The sequence below is a fragment of the Bactrocera tryoni genome, chromosome 1 (genome assembly GCF_016617805.1).
Source record: "Bactrocera tryoni isolate S06 chromosome 1, CSIRO_BtryS06_freeze2, whole genome shotgun sequence".
In the NCBI taxonomy this organism is placed as follows: Eukaryota; Metazoa; Arthropoda; class Insecta; order Diptera; family Tephritidae; genus Bactrocera; species Bactrocera tryoni.
Window position 1 is genome coordinate 31,031,823 of NC_052499.1, and position 17,428 is coordinate 31,049,250.

At 33.6% G+C, this 17,428-nt stretch overlaps 1 protein-coding gene across 6 annotated transcripts in view; it reads right to left on the minus strand.

Annotated features, from left to right (window-relative positions):
* The window catches only part of LOC120766805 (homeobox protein prospero), a 101,881-nt gene that overhangs the window by 72,967 nt on the left and 11,486 nt on the right, over positions 1 to 17,428 (minus strand). For 3 of the 6 annotated variants that reach the window (XM_040092984.1, XM_040092950.1, XM_040092547.1), the window contains exons 1-2: positions 15,105 to 15,125; positions 12,091 to 12,139 (exon numbers count right to left, since the gene is read on the minus strand). The gene's annotated coding sequence lies outside the window, so the exon portion shown is untranslated. Of the gene's footprint in view, positions 1 to 12,090; positions 12,140 to 15,104; positions 15,126 to 17,428 lie in introns of those variants that run through there. The other 3 variants (XM_040092696.1, XM_040092627.1, XM_040092786.1) reach the window with 1 other exon arrangement.

The following is a 17,428-nucleotide window of genomic DNA, read 5'->3' on the forward strand; positions in this document are numbered from 1 at the left end:
GTTGGATAAGTTTTTAGATTTAGTTATACAGAACAGATATTTGCCATAAGAAATGCACCAGTGAAGGGTATTATAGCTTCGGTGCATTCGAAGTTAACATTTCTTCTTGTAGGTTTTTGGTTCGAGATGCCGTACTAAGTATGACGTTACTAACTAAATAAAGTATTTAATATTTTAATTGAGCTGGGTTAGGTGAGCTAGTTAACACCTTTGGTATCTCTAAGAAAATCATAGGAAGAATAATTCACTCATTCAGTTATATACATATACATACATATATATTAGCCCACCACTCACTATATCATCAGATTAGACCCACAGAACCATTTCCTCTTTCCATGTAAATAAAATATATCTCTAAAATTTGGATGTTAAAATGGAAACGATGTGTTGGGATTATGTCAAAGAATATAAATAATATAATTTTCATTGTTAGGCTAAAGAGTTTTCAGAGCCGGCAGGTTTTCAAAATTCTTACCCTGAAAACCGGCACTTCTTAGCGTTGCCAAGAGAATACTTGTACTTCAAAATTTGTCTTGTATGAAAGTACGTAACTTTATATTAAAATATTATATTTATATGTAGATTTTAAAAATATCAGATTTGTTATAATATTTTTCAAACTATTATGTCATTTACTTATACCCAATCAATTGCGATTAGTTCGAATGCATAGACCTGATCTCCTCCATTTTATAAAATCACATTACAAAGCTACCGAAAAACTGTATGTGCAAGACAAAATTTGATTGGCGGAGAAATAATAAACTTAGAGAAAACAGAGTAACCTTAAGCACCTACATACATACATACGCGAGTGCTAGTATCTGCTATGGATACGCATCAACGAATGGGAGATAGGAGCGAGCCAATGATAGGAGGCGAAGAGTGTCAGAAAAAAGCAAAGTTTCGTTGTTTTCACTGCCTACAAGCTCTTAATGTACGAGCATATGTAAGTATGTTATCTGCAGATGTATTGGTTTGATATAACGTATGCTTTAATTCATTTATATGTGAATTAAGCAAACAGCTAAGATACAACAATGTTTCGAGGAGACCATCATGTGTCGTTGGATATTTACCTATGTATAGCAACGCCCCCAGAAGGTAGTGCTCTTTTTTAAAGCAAATTTCTCATGCTGAACTGCTGCCCTCACACCCAGTAAAAGCGTACTCGGGTGCAGATACAAGTCTACCAAAAAATATTGTTTACATTTTTTTATTAAATAAAGCGCGGAAAGACTATAATCCAAATAAAAATTAAAATGTCTACCACTTCCGGTAATTTGCTGATTCAGAACCAACAAGAGAGCTGATTATGATGTAAAAGTATTTGGCCTGGATGCTCAACATCGGTAAAGAACCGAAAAGAGTTTGTGCTGCTATTCATTATTCGTACATTTATGCATATATAGTACATACATATATTGAATTGGATAGGTAAGTATGTTAAAGCGGTCATAGTCATAGTCAACACTAAATTTTCATACATACACATGAAAATATATAGTTTTACATTACACAACAAGTGTTTTATACGTGTACGTACGAGTAGTTTGAATAATGGAACAAACGTACAGACGGACACGCTTAAGTAAGCACCACAGAAGCATATGTCAACATAGAGGTGAAGCTGAAAGCGGGTGGTATTGGAGAAGCCAAAGCACTCATTTTACGTGTAACCACCTGTGAGAAGCGACATTAGTGGAATGTGCCGTCAATTTGAAGTCAAAACAGAATCTCTACGCTCGGGTAAATTAACGTTGCAGGTGATCGCAAGCCAATAATGACTACCGTCCGATATGGCACGACCACGCACCATGACCGTAACCAGCAAGATCGGTAGGTTTATAGCCGCTAACACGCTGACTAAATTGCTGCTACAATTAGCCATGTGATGGCAGAACACACCTCCAAAGCTGAAACAGCATTTTGTTTGTGGCACATGACAAAGATTTGTTGCAGAGTGGTAATTTTGGTAGCTATCGTGAGTATTGTTTCTTCTTAGTTGGTAAAGGCGGCATGAAAAACTTTATTTGGCCGAATGCAGGGGTCCGTATAACGGCCTATCTGCGGAAGTATGTTGTTGCACTTATGGTTGCGTACCGGAAGTGTTGCATATGCGCCAACAATAAAGCGGAACTACTCTTGAAAGACTTAGCTGCTTACTTTTTTATAGTTGGCTGTTGACTATATGTTGGAAACTGTAATTGCATTGCATTATTGTTTAGATGCTAGTGATGGATATATTAATGGGCCTCTGGTAAAAATCAACAGGGATACTTTTATTAATGAAAATAATTCTACATACATATATGGCCGGATATTAATGTCCCAATAGTCCGCAGAAAGTTTCCACCGCTGTTTGGGCAGCCTAGCAGAACAATAACGGATGCAAAATTTATCGGTATATGTGGAATATTTCTTTCTAATTTTGTATGTATATATTATATATTCACCATTATTGAATTATTATTTTTATACCCTGAACAGGGTATATTAAGTTTATCACGAAGTTTGTAACACCCAGAAGGAAGCGTCGGAGACCCTATAAAGTATATACATATATAAATGATTAGTATATTGAGCTGAGTCGATTTAGCCATGTTCGTCTGTCTGTCTGTCCGTCCGTCTGTATATATACGAACTAGTCCCTCAGTTTTTAAGATATCGTTTTGAAATTTTGTAAACGTCATTTTCTCTTCAAGAAGCTGCTCATTTGTCGGAACGGCCGATATCGGACCGCTATAACATATAGCTGCCATACAAACTGAACGATCGGTATCAAGTTCTTGTATGGAAAACTTTCACATTTGACAATGTATCTTCACAAAAGTTGGCACACGTTATTTTCTAAGATAATTATGTAATATACGAAGAAATTGTTCAGATCGGCTTACTATAGCGATACAAACTGAACGATCGGAATCATTTTGAACTACAGCTTACACAGAGCCATCATCCTAAATTCTCAAGACACAATTAAAAAAAAATCTAAATCTAAGTAACTAAGTAAAGTAAGTAAAGAAATCAAAAAATGAAATTAAATTTTTGGCCAAAAACAATACGATGCAACAGCCTCCATATACATACGCCAGCCGCGACTCTTTGTGACTTCTTCCTGTTTCCAAAAATAAAGAGAAATGGGGCCGTCGCTTTACAAGAAATCACATCTACATCTAAAGGGTGATTCACTTTGAGGTTCCCCACTTTTTTAAAGAAATAACGCAGGCACTTTAAATTTATTGAGGATTGTTTATTATTAATCGAAAGAACATTCTTTGGCATTTGGTTTTGAAGATTATCTCTTTCAAATGTTGGCCGCGACTACGTCTCAAATGGTCCATCCGATCGACCTAAAACGTGAAATTATCTGCGCACCGAAGTGTTTTCTCAATAAATTCATTGATTGATGCGAGGTATGGGAAGTTACGCCGTCTTGTTGAAACCAATTGTCGACGAGATCAAAGTCTGACATCAAATAGTCGGTTATAAAGGCACGATACGATCATCATTGACGGTCATGCGTAATTTTTTAAGAAATATTGTGTTTTCTGAATGAAATGGTCAGCTCTTGAAACTCTTGCTATGCTTTTCGTCCCAAATGCGACAATTTTGCTTGTTTACATACCCATTGAGCCTGAAAAGGGCCTTATCGCTGAACAAAATTTGGCTCGAAAACTTCGGATCTTCTTGGAACTTTTCAAGAGCCCATAGAGCGAAGCGATATCGCTTGGGAAGGTCGAACGGTTTCAGTTCTTGCATAAGCTGTATTGTGTACGCTCGACGTAAAATGCGCCAAATCGTTCCATACGTCAATCCGGCGAACGGCGCCGAATGGACTTTCCGGAGTCTTCGTGTACACTCTCAGCTAGAGCCGCTATATTTTATTCGTGTTCTATTCGGTCGAATATTATCTAATGATGAATGCTGGGTTTCAAGATGGGTGATGGCGTTGCGAATAGTACGCCAGTAGGCCGATTATGTTGGCCATAAGTTGAGCAAAGCGCGTGAAGCACATTCTTTACAGAACGTGAATTTTCGTAAAAACGTAAACGTTGTTCAGGAGTAAGTCTTTTCATGAAGAAATGCCAAACAATACTGAACAAAAATAAAATTGACACGGTTAACGCGCGATCTGTCAAAAAGAGACTATTGAAAAAAACTACCTCTACTTGGATCACTCGTTATATAGAAAATCGCTGAAAGAACTAAAAGTTATCCCAAAAATCAATTCAAAGAGCAGAAACAGCGAACAACGTAAACCCGCAGCCCGAATCAGCTGATCCCACCTTTCTTATGAGAGCGCAATGTAAATGATCAGCCAACATCGGTCCTACCGCCCGCTTTACCGTACAATACCGTAGAATTTCCCACGATTTGGATTTTTTCCGTAGAAGCGAGTCAGCTGATTGCTTTCTCACAACGCATGGTTTCCAATCTCGATATATTGTAGTAATTATAAATTGTGATTCTGATTTCTACGTTGCTACTACGGGCTCAACTTTGGACAAATTTTGCTCGCTACGGGCGGCAACTGTGGAAGGGAGGAACGGAATTCGCTGTTTCTGCTATAAGAAATTCTTCAACATTTGAAAGACGTTCTGGCATAAGTGCAATATTGATTGAAGACTATTTAGAGGCGGACAATATTAATGTCAACGGATGAATCAATATTTTTTCTAAAATACGAAAATAGCCGTTATTTTTTAACGACGCTTTCAAATAGTGAAAATTTCGGTTAATTTATTTCAAGAATTTTTGCTGTTGTAACCAGCTGATGAGTGTAAAAATCTTAGAATTCGATATGTACTATGTATGTCACTATTCTGGTATATGATTCTTTAAGCTTGCATATAGTGGTAGTAGGGAAACCATATTTCTGTCTACATTTATCTGAATAATTTACCAAATATGAAATCCAATAAAATCGTAGATATATATTATATATACATTTTTTTAAGACTTAACCTTATCTATCGATACTTTTATGTGATTAAAATAATATTAATAACTTATAATTAGTAATTTTTTTTGCCAATACGAAATTGAAAAACTGAGTCATTCAACGCGCAGAAGTTTGGTAATTAAAGCGAACATACAAATAAATGCGAATCTGTTGAACGATTCTAAAAGGGCATTGTTTTCAGTTTCTTTATGTTTAATTTTTGTACGAGCAATGCTGCCAAACACTTTAAACAGTGCTTCCTAAAATGTAAGCTCAGTAGCAGTCCGCAAAATTCTAATATAGATATACTATATATATATGTATGTACATATGTACATATGTATGTATATATAAATATAATCCGCTAGGGGTATTCTCTTGCTCTTGCAAGATTGCAGATTGCAAAAATACTATACCGAAATATACAAGAGCACGAGAGGACCCATTGCAGAATGTAGTGATGTATGAACGGCTGATTCGGTCAATTTATTGTTAATGACTATTATGCATGGCTATTGTGAATTGACGCACCTTTTGCAAACATTTTTAACAAAAAAAAACTGTAACAAATCTTTATAATTTGAATAGAAATTATAAAATCTATTTAAAACTTATCTTCCTCAAATTTAACGACGTAATATGTATTTATGTAAAATGACTGCTAAAACAGGGTTGCTATAATATTTTTACGTGACATTGCACGCAAATATACATACATGGGTTTTGGTCTGACATATTTTACAGCCATCGCAAATAATTTTCTGCGTGTGTTTGTTGTTGTGCCGGTGCACCAAGAGGAAATATATGCAATTCTTGCACCGTGCAAGGGTTTTGCACGAGCAAGAGAATACCCCTACTATCTAATAAATATTTATATATTATGGATATTATATAACATCCATTAATTTTACATATCCTGAAGGTAAATACAAGTATTTGCAAATTTCCGCTCTTTCGGTTAGCATGTAACGAATGTTATTGTAAGAAAGCTGGGATGTCTTAAAGGTGCAATGACAGTTACTTACTCCATAACTGCATTTATTCTCTTTATATATGTATACGCTAAATTGAAATAAGCTGATTTTCTTTCCATATTTCCTTGTTATAAATTTAACAGATGAATCAATACATGTTTTAAGTAATCCTTATTTGAGTACTTTTAATTTGTGAAAGCATTGTATAATCGAAGCTATAGAAACTAAGAAACTAAGCCTACCTTACTTTTTCCACTGATTTAAATGTTGATGAACGATCTACCGTTTCGTTAAGTAAATAAACACAAATTTGAATGTGTTTGTGAATCGGGCGCTGGTTGGTTCTTACCTAACCCATTGCTCATGCTGATTCGTCAATGGCTAAAGTAGTCGGAGCTTAAGTCCAATTTAGCTAAATAATTCCCGGCACTCATGCATGGAAAGTAGGTTTAATAGTATATCTGCGACTTGCGTTTTACTTTTGTGCTTTGGCTACTGTTTTCATGCTTTTGCAACTGATGTTACACTTGTCGTACCAGCACAGCTATCTAACGGATACATGGTCGATCTCAATTTGAAATAAATTATACTTGATTGCCATGTGCTGCTGTTGACATCAAAGTTGTTAGTGTTTTTTGTTTTTCTAGTTGCCTCATATGCACATACCTACATATATACATACATATAAAAATATATGTGCAAATAAATATGCATACATATGTACATATTTTCCAAATTGTCAGTTCCACATTCTACAAGTAATTTACCGACTCAATTTATGAATTTCCTCGGAATAGCACGACCGCGTGTCCACAAGCGGCTATGTGGTCCAAAGCTTACAGGTGGCTGCCCAACCCCCCCGTTATATTTGTGAAATCAAAGAATCGAACGAATGCCGCGACTACTCATCGTGTTTAGAACGAATAGAAATCTAAATGTTCACTCAGGCGTGCAACTTGGAGATCGTGAACGAGACAGTTTCAACGATCGCAGTTCTTGATTACTTTGTTGCGCATTTACGCCTCGGTCTCGCTTTATAAGTTCACAGCGGACTTAGATTAATTTTTTTGCGCTTATACACACATACATACATACGAGTGTCGAACATATTGTGTTAAAAAATGATTGCAATTTCACTGTGACTTTTAATTTTGTGTTGAAGGTATTCACTTAGTAATACTATATACATACACACATATATACTTAGTATATACACAATTTTATAAACTCAAATACAGCTAAACATTTACATATGCAAGTAGTGAGGCGATAGATCCCATAGCTTAAACTCAGTTAAAACATTAAATACGAAAGTTATTATTTGTATTAAATTTTCACCAATATAAGTATTTTTAAGGTAAAGTAGGGAAAAAACATAAAATTTTATTTTGTTAACTTAATTCTTGAAAATAAGATAGAGAAAGGTTCACATATACATACATACATATTTGTACTCATGCTTTGTCTCTTACCAATGATCCGTTACGAATATAAAAGTATTAAAAGCTATGAATTTTAAATTCACTTTTAAGTATCAATCGTTTCAGAATAGCGTAGAAAATATTAAAATTACTACCTTAACAAATTAATAATGAACATGATTTGCCATAGATACTTTATATTTCTCACGTGAAAATCAAAAGTTCTATTTTGGTTTACAAACCAATCGAAATAGTTATGAATTGTGTTACTTTTAACATATTCAAAATCAAATTCACTAAAATCAACCAATATTTTATTAATGCATCAATTGGGTTTCGTTATATTAATATTTTAAAAAGCCAATACATGGGTATACATACATACATACATAAATAAATCAGTTTAATGCCAAAAACTCAAAACAGGTAAAGCATTGTATAAAAGAAATTTGATAAAAACCCCTAAACATTTTCAAAAGGCTATAGAAATTTAAACCTCATTATACCAAATTTAATTGCTTACAAACTTTATATTTAAAATCACGAACAATATAGGTCCCAACATTGTTATTTTTTTTTAATTTTTCTAGAATATTTTGTGTGTGTAAAGTGTCAACATTTGTTGAATTAATAATAGCAGTATTGATGATTTTACATCAAAAGTCAATTAATTCATTACAATAATATAAAATAAAGTTTAAACAATTAGTATTTCGTCGAATGACTGTTGGTGAATAACACAGCTGCGCATCTCCTAGGTATGGAGTCCACCAAACGCTTGCATTTCTCGAGAGGAATGGCCTGCCATGCCTTCTTCACAGCACTCCATAATTGCTTCGTATTTGACGAATTCTCTTTGCCTGCAGCTTCTTTGACTTGAAGAATTTTTGTCTCATCGGACGACAATATGTCGCGCTATTTTTCGACCGCAAATTTAACACTGGCCTGCACATGTCGAGGTTTAAGTAATGTCATCTTTCTTGGGCTCCTGCCATAGAGTTTAGCTGCTATCAATTTTTTTTATTGTTGAAGCAGTGACACTAAGGTTTAATTCATCTTTAACTTTTTTGAGGTATAAAATGGCTTTTCTCGGGCCAAAGCCACAACTTTTCTCAACTGTGTCCGCGAAAGAACTTCTTTTCGACCCCTTGTTTCGGGATTTTGTTTTAATTTTTTTGCATTCGCAATCATTTTAGCAGAACATCCTCGCAAATCTTCGATAAACTTGAAAGATTTTCCTTCTGCCAAAATTTTTTAATGAGATTTCGTTCTTCTCTAGAACAATGTTTGGCTCGGCCCATTTTTACAAAAGAAATATATTTTAAGATTTCATTATTCACTAATGACCTGTTGTTCGAATTAACTTTAATTAAAATTTTCGCATTTCAATCAAATTTCTTGAATCAATATGATTATTTCGTTTGCACTGCTATTTTAATCACAGCAAAAAACAAATGCGTAGCATAAAAAATAACGGGACTTCAGGAATGTGATGATTGTATCAAAAAACAATTTAAACCCAGAGTGGCAATATTTGGGCCCATGTTCTGGCATAAAAAAAATTAAATGAGTAGAATTTTTTAAGTGTAAAAGTAACATTGTTAGAATTTTCACAAGCCACTGCTATTATTTCGAACACAGTTGCATATGCTGTTCTTTTATACATATATACATAAATAAAAAACATGTAAAAATATTATGTAGGATCTAAAAACTTCGTGGCAAACTTAATATTTCCTGCTCATCCTGATTTTAAGTATTGCCCTATTGGAGCTTAGAGTTTAGGTTAACGTACCTAACAAAGACAAGAATAGCAGGGCTTTGTGCATTTAAAATTAAGTATACTAAAATAGATCAAGTTAAATATAACATTACCACTTTAACTTACATTAGGTAGTATGGAAATTTCGCTAAAATATCGTATACAAGTTGTACATATATGTACATATGTATGTATAATGTATGTACATACATACATATATATGTATATGAGTGTTAATTATACGTATGTAAATTTTATATGTTGAAACTTCTTAACAAAAACAACCAACTAAAATTATTAAGGACTTGATTTGGAACTTCAGACAAAACGTTTTTTTTCAGTTCCTTTTTCAATATTCTGCAATGCTTAGCTAGAATTTCTGCTTCCGTTTTGCTGACATTTTTATTAATTTTAAGATACAAACAAAATAGTGTTGCTTTCGTACCCAAGGTTCGTCAGTTAGTGTCTATGTGTGTATAGTAGGGAAAAGTGAACTTGTCCTAGGAAAATTGTACTCCTCACACATGCGTAAGTTTGTTTAGGTATGTGCTTTAACGGATGTAAGGATAACTTGAAAAAACAACAAAAACAACTATGGCGCATTGCAATAGTTGGAAATTGTAAAGCAAATGAAATGCAGCGAGTTCAGAGTGTTGGAAAATGGCAACGGATGAGGTTGTTGTTGCCTTCCGACTGTAAGCACCTACAAAAGTCGCATCATTTAAGCGGAATGGTTGTGAGCAACGCTAAGAAGGAAAACATTACAAGCAGTTGCAATTATTTTCAGCTTAAATGACAAAACACAAGGAAATCCACGGCACAAGCATGTCTTTGCTCCAAGTACTCGCTGTTCTCCTCCTCCGATGCTCTTCAAGTGTACTATGTGTATGTATGTATGTACATATATACTTTTACCTTTCATTGTGTTCTGAACCTGGTGGAATATGCAGTTAGTATACTCATATATGTATATGTATGTACATATGTGTTGGGACACTCATAACATGTTTTCATTACAAGCGTACTACTTTCGAACAATTTTTTCTTATTGCCTAATTATGTATGTTTGTAGTTGCATCTACGCTTACACTTTTCGCTGCATATGACCAATAACGTAAGCAATGCCGGCAAACTGCAGTACAAAGTTACTTATCCGTATTAGCAGATGAGTAGATGCGTGTGTATGAGCATTAACCCTTATGTTTAACCAGCAATAAAAAAGTGAAGCTTTTTTTGATTACAGTTTTATTTTTGAATGCTCATAGGTATTTATTATTATAAAAATTCAGAATATCTACATATGTATATATGTACATAATATCAGTGTTCATTTTGAGACTTGCAAAATAATATCATGAAAAAATAAATGACGTTTCTGTGAAGATATAAATGGGTAATCTCGGAATGCAATATTCAAATTATTTGCAAAGATTAACTGTAATAAAAATATTTAAAATAATTAATTGCTATTTTTAAGAACAATCAAAATTGGTTAGTTTCATTATAAAAATATTATAAAAAATAAACAAAATTTTTATTTTTCGATGGTGCGAAACATTTAAAAAATTTGAATGTGATTATTTAGAGGGTTAGTGGTTTTGAAATTTTCAAAAAATTGTCTTCTTCTTTATGAAATAGTACAATATGTTTAAAATATTCTCTGAAAATTTCAAATCGACCCGCGGAAAATTCTATGAGAAAGACCCTTCGTCCGCCACGCGTTTATCTAAAAACTTCATTGAGCGAAGTATTTTTTATTACAACTAATTTTTTCGAGCCAATACTACATTACTAAATTTGGATCAAAAATTGTGTTTTCCTTAGTTTAATTACGAGACTTGGCTATGTGCAGACGAAACATTTTTGGTTTTTTGATTTTAGATGAACCAATAAAGAGTTGTGCGGTTCACGGCAAAAACATTTCACGTCAAAGAAGACGAGGTGAGTTTTCGGAATTTTTAATTAAAAATTTCACGCAATCATTTTAAAATATCTATCTATAATACACTGAATTGTTTAAATTAAATGTATGTTTATGCATGTTAAAAAAATGTAACAAAAATAGTATTTTTTAACCTCTGAAGTCCGCCTAACCCCTTAATGGTTAATAATAATTTTAAACATAAAAATGTAAATACATACATACACATAGAACGTGTTGCGTGTGGCTGCTTAAAATGACTAACTCAAGAAAAAAAGTCTTTGCTTGCCGTTTTGCCGGCTTTCTTACATTATTGCTAGCATCCTTGAAGTTGTATGCGTTCGTTGCCAGCCCCTTAAGGTTGCAACCAAAGTGCCTACTTTTCTACTTTTCTACTTTTCATTATTATTATTTTTCTTTTTTTCATTGGCCTAAGTAAGTGGACCTTAGGCTACTTGTGGTAAATTTTAAATGAAAGCCGACTTGCTCACATGAACATATAAGTTTTCAGCTAATTTCTATATGTATATATGTATGTATGTTTGTATATGGAAATGTTTATATTAAAATGTACATATGTATGTAAATTCATTTGAATAGCTTCCATTGAAGTTGCTAGGATCAGGATAACTTATGCAATCGTAAAAATTTTATAAAGAAAAAAGCTATTCATATACTAGAGACCTGCACCAATAACCGCCGAGTGTGTTGAAAAGGACTAGAAAACTTGAATTTGAATTGCATATTTTCCATATTTCGAATAAAATTTAAAATGAAAATCTTAGACTAATAGTTAATACTCCGCACGCGAGTGACTATACGATTTTAAAATATAATCTGTTAGAAAAATAGAGTCCCAATCGGAAATTTGCGATGTATTTTTTGTACTTCACTAAAGAACTTCTGTTTAATTTTTAATTATTATTACTGTTTTAAGTTTTTTTGATTTCTTTGACATATAATTATAATTGATATTTCTTAAACGAAGTAATCTCAGGAAGGGAAACGTGGTTCGCTTTTGTGCTGTCAAAAGCGTTACTTTTAGTTAGTTTTAACGTACTTACCAAAATGTTAGCGGCTTTCTCATTGGATAACTTCTCGATATGGTGTAACCTGAAATTATTTACAAAAGTACGAGAGAATGTGTGATTAGATTTTTATGTCGGTATATACGCATATAAAGTATTTTGGTTTTGTCAAATTGAATAGATTATGAGATAGTGATATCTGATGATAATTTCTTTACGTCGAAGAGTTTTGTTTACACTGTAGTAATTGTTCCCTAGAGTTTTGCAATTGAGTGTGATTTCTCAGTTGCCAGAGTTCTTGCTCATTGAAACCGAAACAAAAACGCCCCTTTGGAGTAATCTACAGCTTTCTGCAGTAGATGGCAACGGAAACATGTGTTTACTGCCAGTTTCGAAATTCGTCAGACTTTACTGATAAGAAAATAACACAAGATGCATAACCATTGAAGATTTTTAATGAGTCAATTCGTAAAACGCCTACAATTTCAGTGATCATCTGGAAAATTAAAATTAAAACAATGGATCAATATAAAAAAATAAATTAAGAGTAAATTAAATTTGCTAAATAAAAAAAATACTAAACAAAAATGAAATAAATTGTACATAACTTACCGAAAAGAAAATGTGGGGAAAACGGGTCTACAAAAATTTAGTTTACTTTCCTTTGCCAGAGTCTTGAAATATATTTTTTGATATTGATATATTTTACAGAAATTCCCGACTACTAATTTTTAGTTACATAATGAAAGTTTTTATTTACTAATTTTTTATTTATTACTACTAAAAAATAATTTAAAAAATATTAATTTTTGTACTGGTGAGAATACTTGGAAACTCTCAAAGAAATAACCAGTTAACTGAAGCTTGTATTGAAATTTTGTTTTGGTTTGATGTTTCCTCGCAGTGAAATTGGCGAACTAATCCTTTTTGGCAATTTCGCTTCGATATTTTTCTATATGTTAAAGGTAAGCATGCATATTTTTTTTAAATTTAATTACTTCTTCATATCTTCACATACATATTGCATATGAATATTATTTTTTAAACAGTTTAGTAGAAGCTCTTGTTCAATAATATGTAGATATGTAATACTTAAACGAAAATATCGAAATTAATCGTTATATCTGAAAAATTAAATGGAATAAAAGGTTAACTTAGTTTTAATCATATCATAATTTTTAACGTATGTATATTCCAATAAAAATAAAGATATAAAAAATAGTCGAGGTAAACGCTGGCGAACTGAAAACAACAGAAGAATGTGACTATAATTTAATAACAAAACACATTCACTGCAATAAAGCCCGATTTTACTATATGCTAAATTTCTAAAAATATAATAAAATAAAGAATTGCTAAGGTTAATAAAATATGTTTTTATAATAGACTTAACCAAAATATCATTTATTGAAGACGATAAAGGGGGCAAAGAACACTGTACGACATTAGAGACTAAGCCATTGTCACAGGTAAATGTTTAGTATTTCAAAGAAATTGCAGAAATATTCCTCAGTGTAAACCATGTCAACTTAAATTATTGTCAACCGTTATATCTGGCTATATATCATAAATTGTCGCTTGGGAATGTATTTACGTATGTACATACATATATTATTTTTATTCTTTTGTTCATTTAAATTTTTATTATATTGTATAGATCTTTATTTGTCAAAAGCATTTTGTTTATGTGATTTGCACCAATACTTTCTTTCGATATTTTACCCTTAGAGTTTTACAAAACGAAGAAGCGTGGTTCCGAGTTGCTGCCATCGAACGCTCAAGCGCCCTAGCACTCAACCGCCGCAGTAACTAGAGCGCGAGCAGCATTCTCGGCAGCGTTTGCTGTCATGCTTGAGCCACAACCGGGGCCACAATCTGGACGAAAGTCGTAGGCTGAACCAGCTCTGGACAAACTAAATTAGCCAGGCTTGGCATTGGCGACCATTTAAATGCGCGTGTAGCTGACTTGATTGACTTCGTTGATGCGCCGCCATTTGATTAGTTCCGTTGGTAGTTGTTAAAGTTCTAGCGGCCACGCACACACATACACCTGCGCGCCCGTTTGGGTTATGTGCTGTGGTTCATACATTTGGTTGGGAATTTTTTTACAACAAACATACAGGTGTCTTGCTAGCTTCGCTGCTGTCGACGCACACTTCACACAACAACACAGTGGCAGCATACATATGCTGGCATTAATACGCGGTTCGGTTTGACTTTATGCATTTCGCAGCACTGAATTGCTTTTCACTTCACTTTCATTACCGATTACAGCTACCGATTTTTTATATGCGTATGTTGTAGTTGTTGCTTTATTTATTGGCGCATTAATTTGGTATTCACAACAGAGCGATGCACACAGTAAAAGCACTGAAACACATCCAAGGGTGGCAATGCAAACGATTGCCGCCAATTTTCGTTGTCGTAGGCAGTTTGCCGGACGAAGACGAGAGGAAGGTGGTTGGAAACGATAGCACAACACGGCGTTGCTTGTGGTGTTAATAGGGTGACGAGGAAACAACAATGAACGGAAATCAACTGCGCTTTGTGGGTAAACAAGGGAAACGTCGATCATCACTGCAATGCATGTATAGTAGCTACATATGCGCCGAAAAGTATGCAACATAAAATCATGCGCGCGTAAAAACCAAATACCGTAAAAATATTTCAACCCTGGGGTATGCAATGAATTTTGTCCATCTGGTTTTCGAACATACAAATTATAGAAACGTTAGGTGTAATAATGACGAAGCGTCGGCAACGCGGCAACTACATTTTTAGATTTTCCAATGACCGTACTGCACCGGTTACGGCGTTATTACAGGGTGTGGTGGAGTCCAATTATATGAAGCTTTAAACGGCATTTCTGACGTTGAATTAGTTTGAATTACTTTCCATAATTAAAATTAAATATTTTAAATCTATGAACGCGTTTCTGTCACTGCTTTACTTTTCGTTAAAAGACATTTCTCTGCATTTATTGGTATTCAATTTACAGCTTTGGTGTTGTATAACTTCTTTTATTTTTTTACTTTTTATTAAATACTTACATTCGAAATGTTCACGCTCACCTATATTTAGAGAAATTGATTGTTGATTTTATGCATATTTCTGGAGTTTTCAGTAATATTTATTGCAATGATGTGTTGAGTTTTCTTAAACAAACAGAATTTCAAATAACTTGATATCTTAAATTAATTTATTCTCAATTTTAAATACACATTTCTCTAATAATTGACTCATATTTAGATTGTTCTTAACTCATAAATTCAACTAAAATTCAAAATGAAATAAAATAAATTTGCGTTTGTGATACGAAAATATAATTTAATTACATTTCAATTTACAATACTTGATTAAATGAAATAACTATTTCACTATTGTTAAAAAAAAATATCAAAAATTTTAAGTTGCTTAAAATTACAAAGATCGCATGTTCATATATTTGCAAAAGCACTAAAATTCAATTTAATTTTAAAGCAACTTTTTTTTTTATTTATTACTATTTAAATTTTTTAAATTTTTTTTTAATGTTTTTTGTTTAATATTTATTTTAATTTGAAATTATTAATTGTATGCTGAAACGCCAGGAATATGCTATAAAATCACATTTTATTAGTTTTCGTTGCATTATATCTGTTCAAATGAGACCATTTTTATTTTAATTTAATTGAGTTAGATTTACCAAACACCAAATATATATTTTTGTGACACCTCGAGCAACAATTTGTCATGGTTAAACTTAAGAACTGATTTAATCATTGCAACACTATTTTTCTGCGTTTTTGCGCGATTAGAATTCTCACTAAGTTTTCGAAATAATGTAGTAGCGAACTAAATTATGTAATTCTTTTGAAAAATTAATTTATTGTGAATTTATTTAGATAGATTTAGATTTATTGATTTCAATGAAATTTTATTTACTTTTTTTCCAATCAATTTTGTCTTCGAATTCGTTTCAAACATTTTACTCAACAAAAACTCGAGAACAAACACTCATTGAAGACGACGTACAAGTGCACGCTTAGCGTTCGTCTGCCCCAAGACGAATGTCTCACAAGAAGAACATGCCAAGTCCTTTTATATTATAATTTACACAAAATTATTTTATAACGAAACACCGCCGAAGGAGTCGCACTGCTATACTGAACTCTCAGACAATCAGACAGTCCGCCAGCCAGCCAGTTAGCAAGCGCTCAGCATCGTCGAAGAATATTACTGGTACACACATATTCACGTTTTTGCTTAGGTACATTTGGACTAACAGTGCCCACTCGCCCAAAAGATAAGTGGTGAGCGCTCAATATACCCGGCTGCTTAACCGGCCGACGAGATTGGATCGCCCCCACCAGCGCACTTCTCAAAACACTCACTCAGCATCTCCAAAGCGCTTAGGCAAGCGACTCATAACAAATTCCTCATTTTCTATAATATATAAAATATCCCTTGTTGCTGCATTTTCTCTGCAGCGTTACGAAGGAAAATGTGAAAATGAAAAGGAAGAAGAAGAAGAACAAGAACAAGGCTAAGTCCAAGCAGAAGCAAACGTGAAGCTGGTGCAGAAGAATAGCTGTAGGAAATGGCCAAGCAAATAAAGTTGAATAGATGAATACAAAAATAAATTAAGTATAATGTAATATAATGGAGAAGATCGTATATGGTTTGGTGGAGGGGCATTACGACCATCAAACCGACCGACCGAATGTCCGAGCGACACCCGACACCCGAATGAGTACATTAAAGTATATAGTTAGTAACCGACCAAGCAAATTTCCGTCCATTCGTCCTGTCTTCACTTTAACCCTACTTATTTCCTACATACATACGTGCACCAAGGCATACTTCGAGTTATCCCCTTTAGCCCATTTCATTTATACCAAATCAAATATGTGTGTGTTCAAGAAACGAAGTCTATAACACAGCGCTGCTATATAGTATATACATATAAATATATATATGTATATATATATATATATATATATTAAAATTATGTATGAAGAAAGCTTCCGCTCGCTTGACGGCTTGGTGGTGCCTTTTATCTAAACTACCGACTTGCCTCAGTACTCAAAGCAGTGTATGTGTGTGTGCATGAGGTAAAAGAGTGGAGAGCGTATATTTTTTGTGGCATGGCAAGTTGCGGACTGCGAGTACTTGATGCATTAAAATTGGACGCAGAAGTTAAGACGCTGATATAAGAAAATAATCAGCCAACCAAGTGTCGCCGTGAGAGTTTATGACCGCCTCTAGGTGAGTGAAGGCGCGTTTTTCTATGTAGCCACTGGTGCTGAATCTACTCGGCAGATATAGGCCATGCATTTTATTGCTGACCATATAGCTAAAGAGCGTCTCTTCTAAATTTAGTAGAAATGTGTGT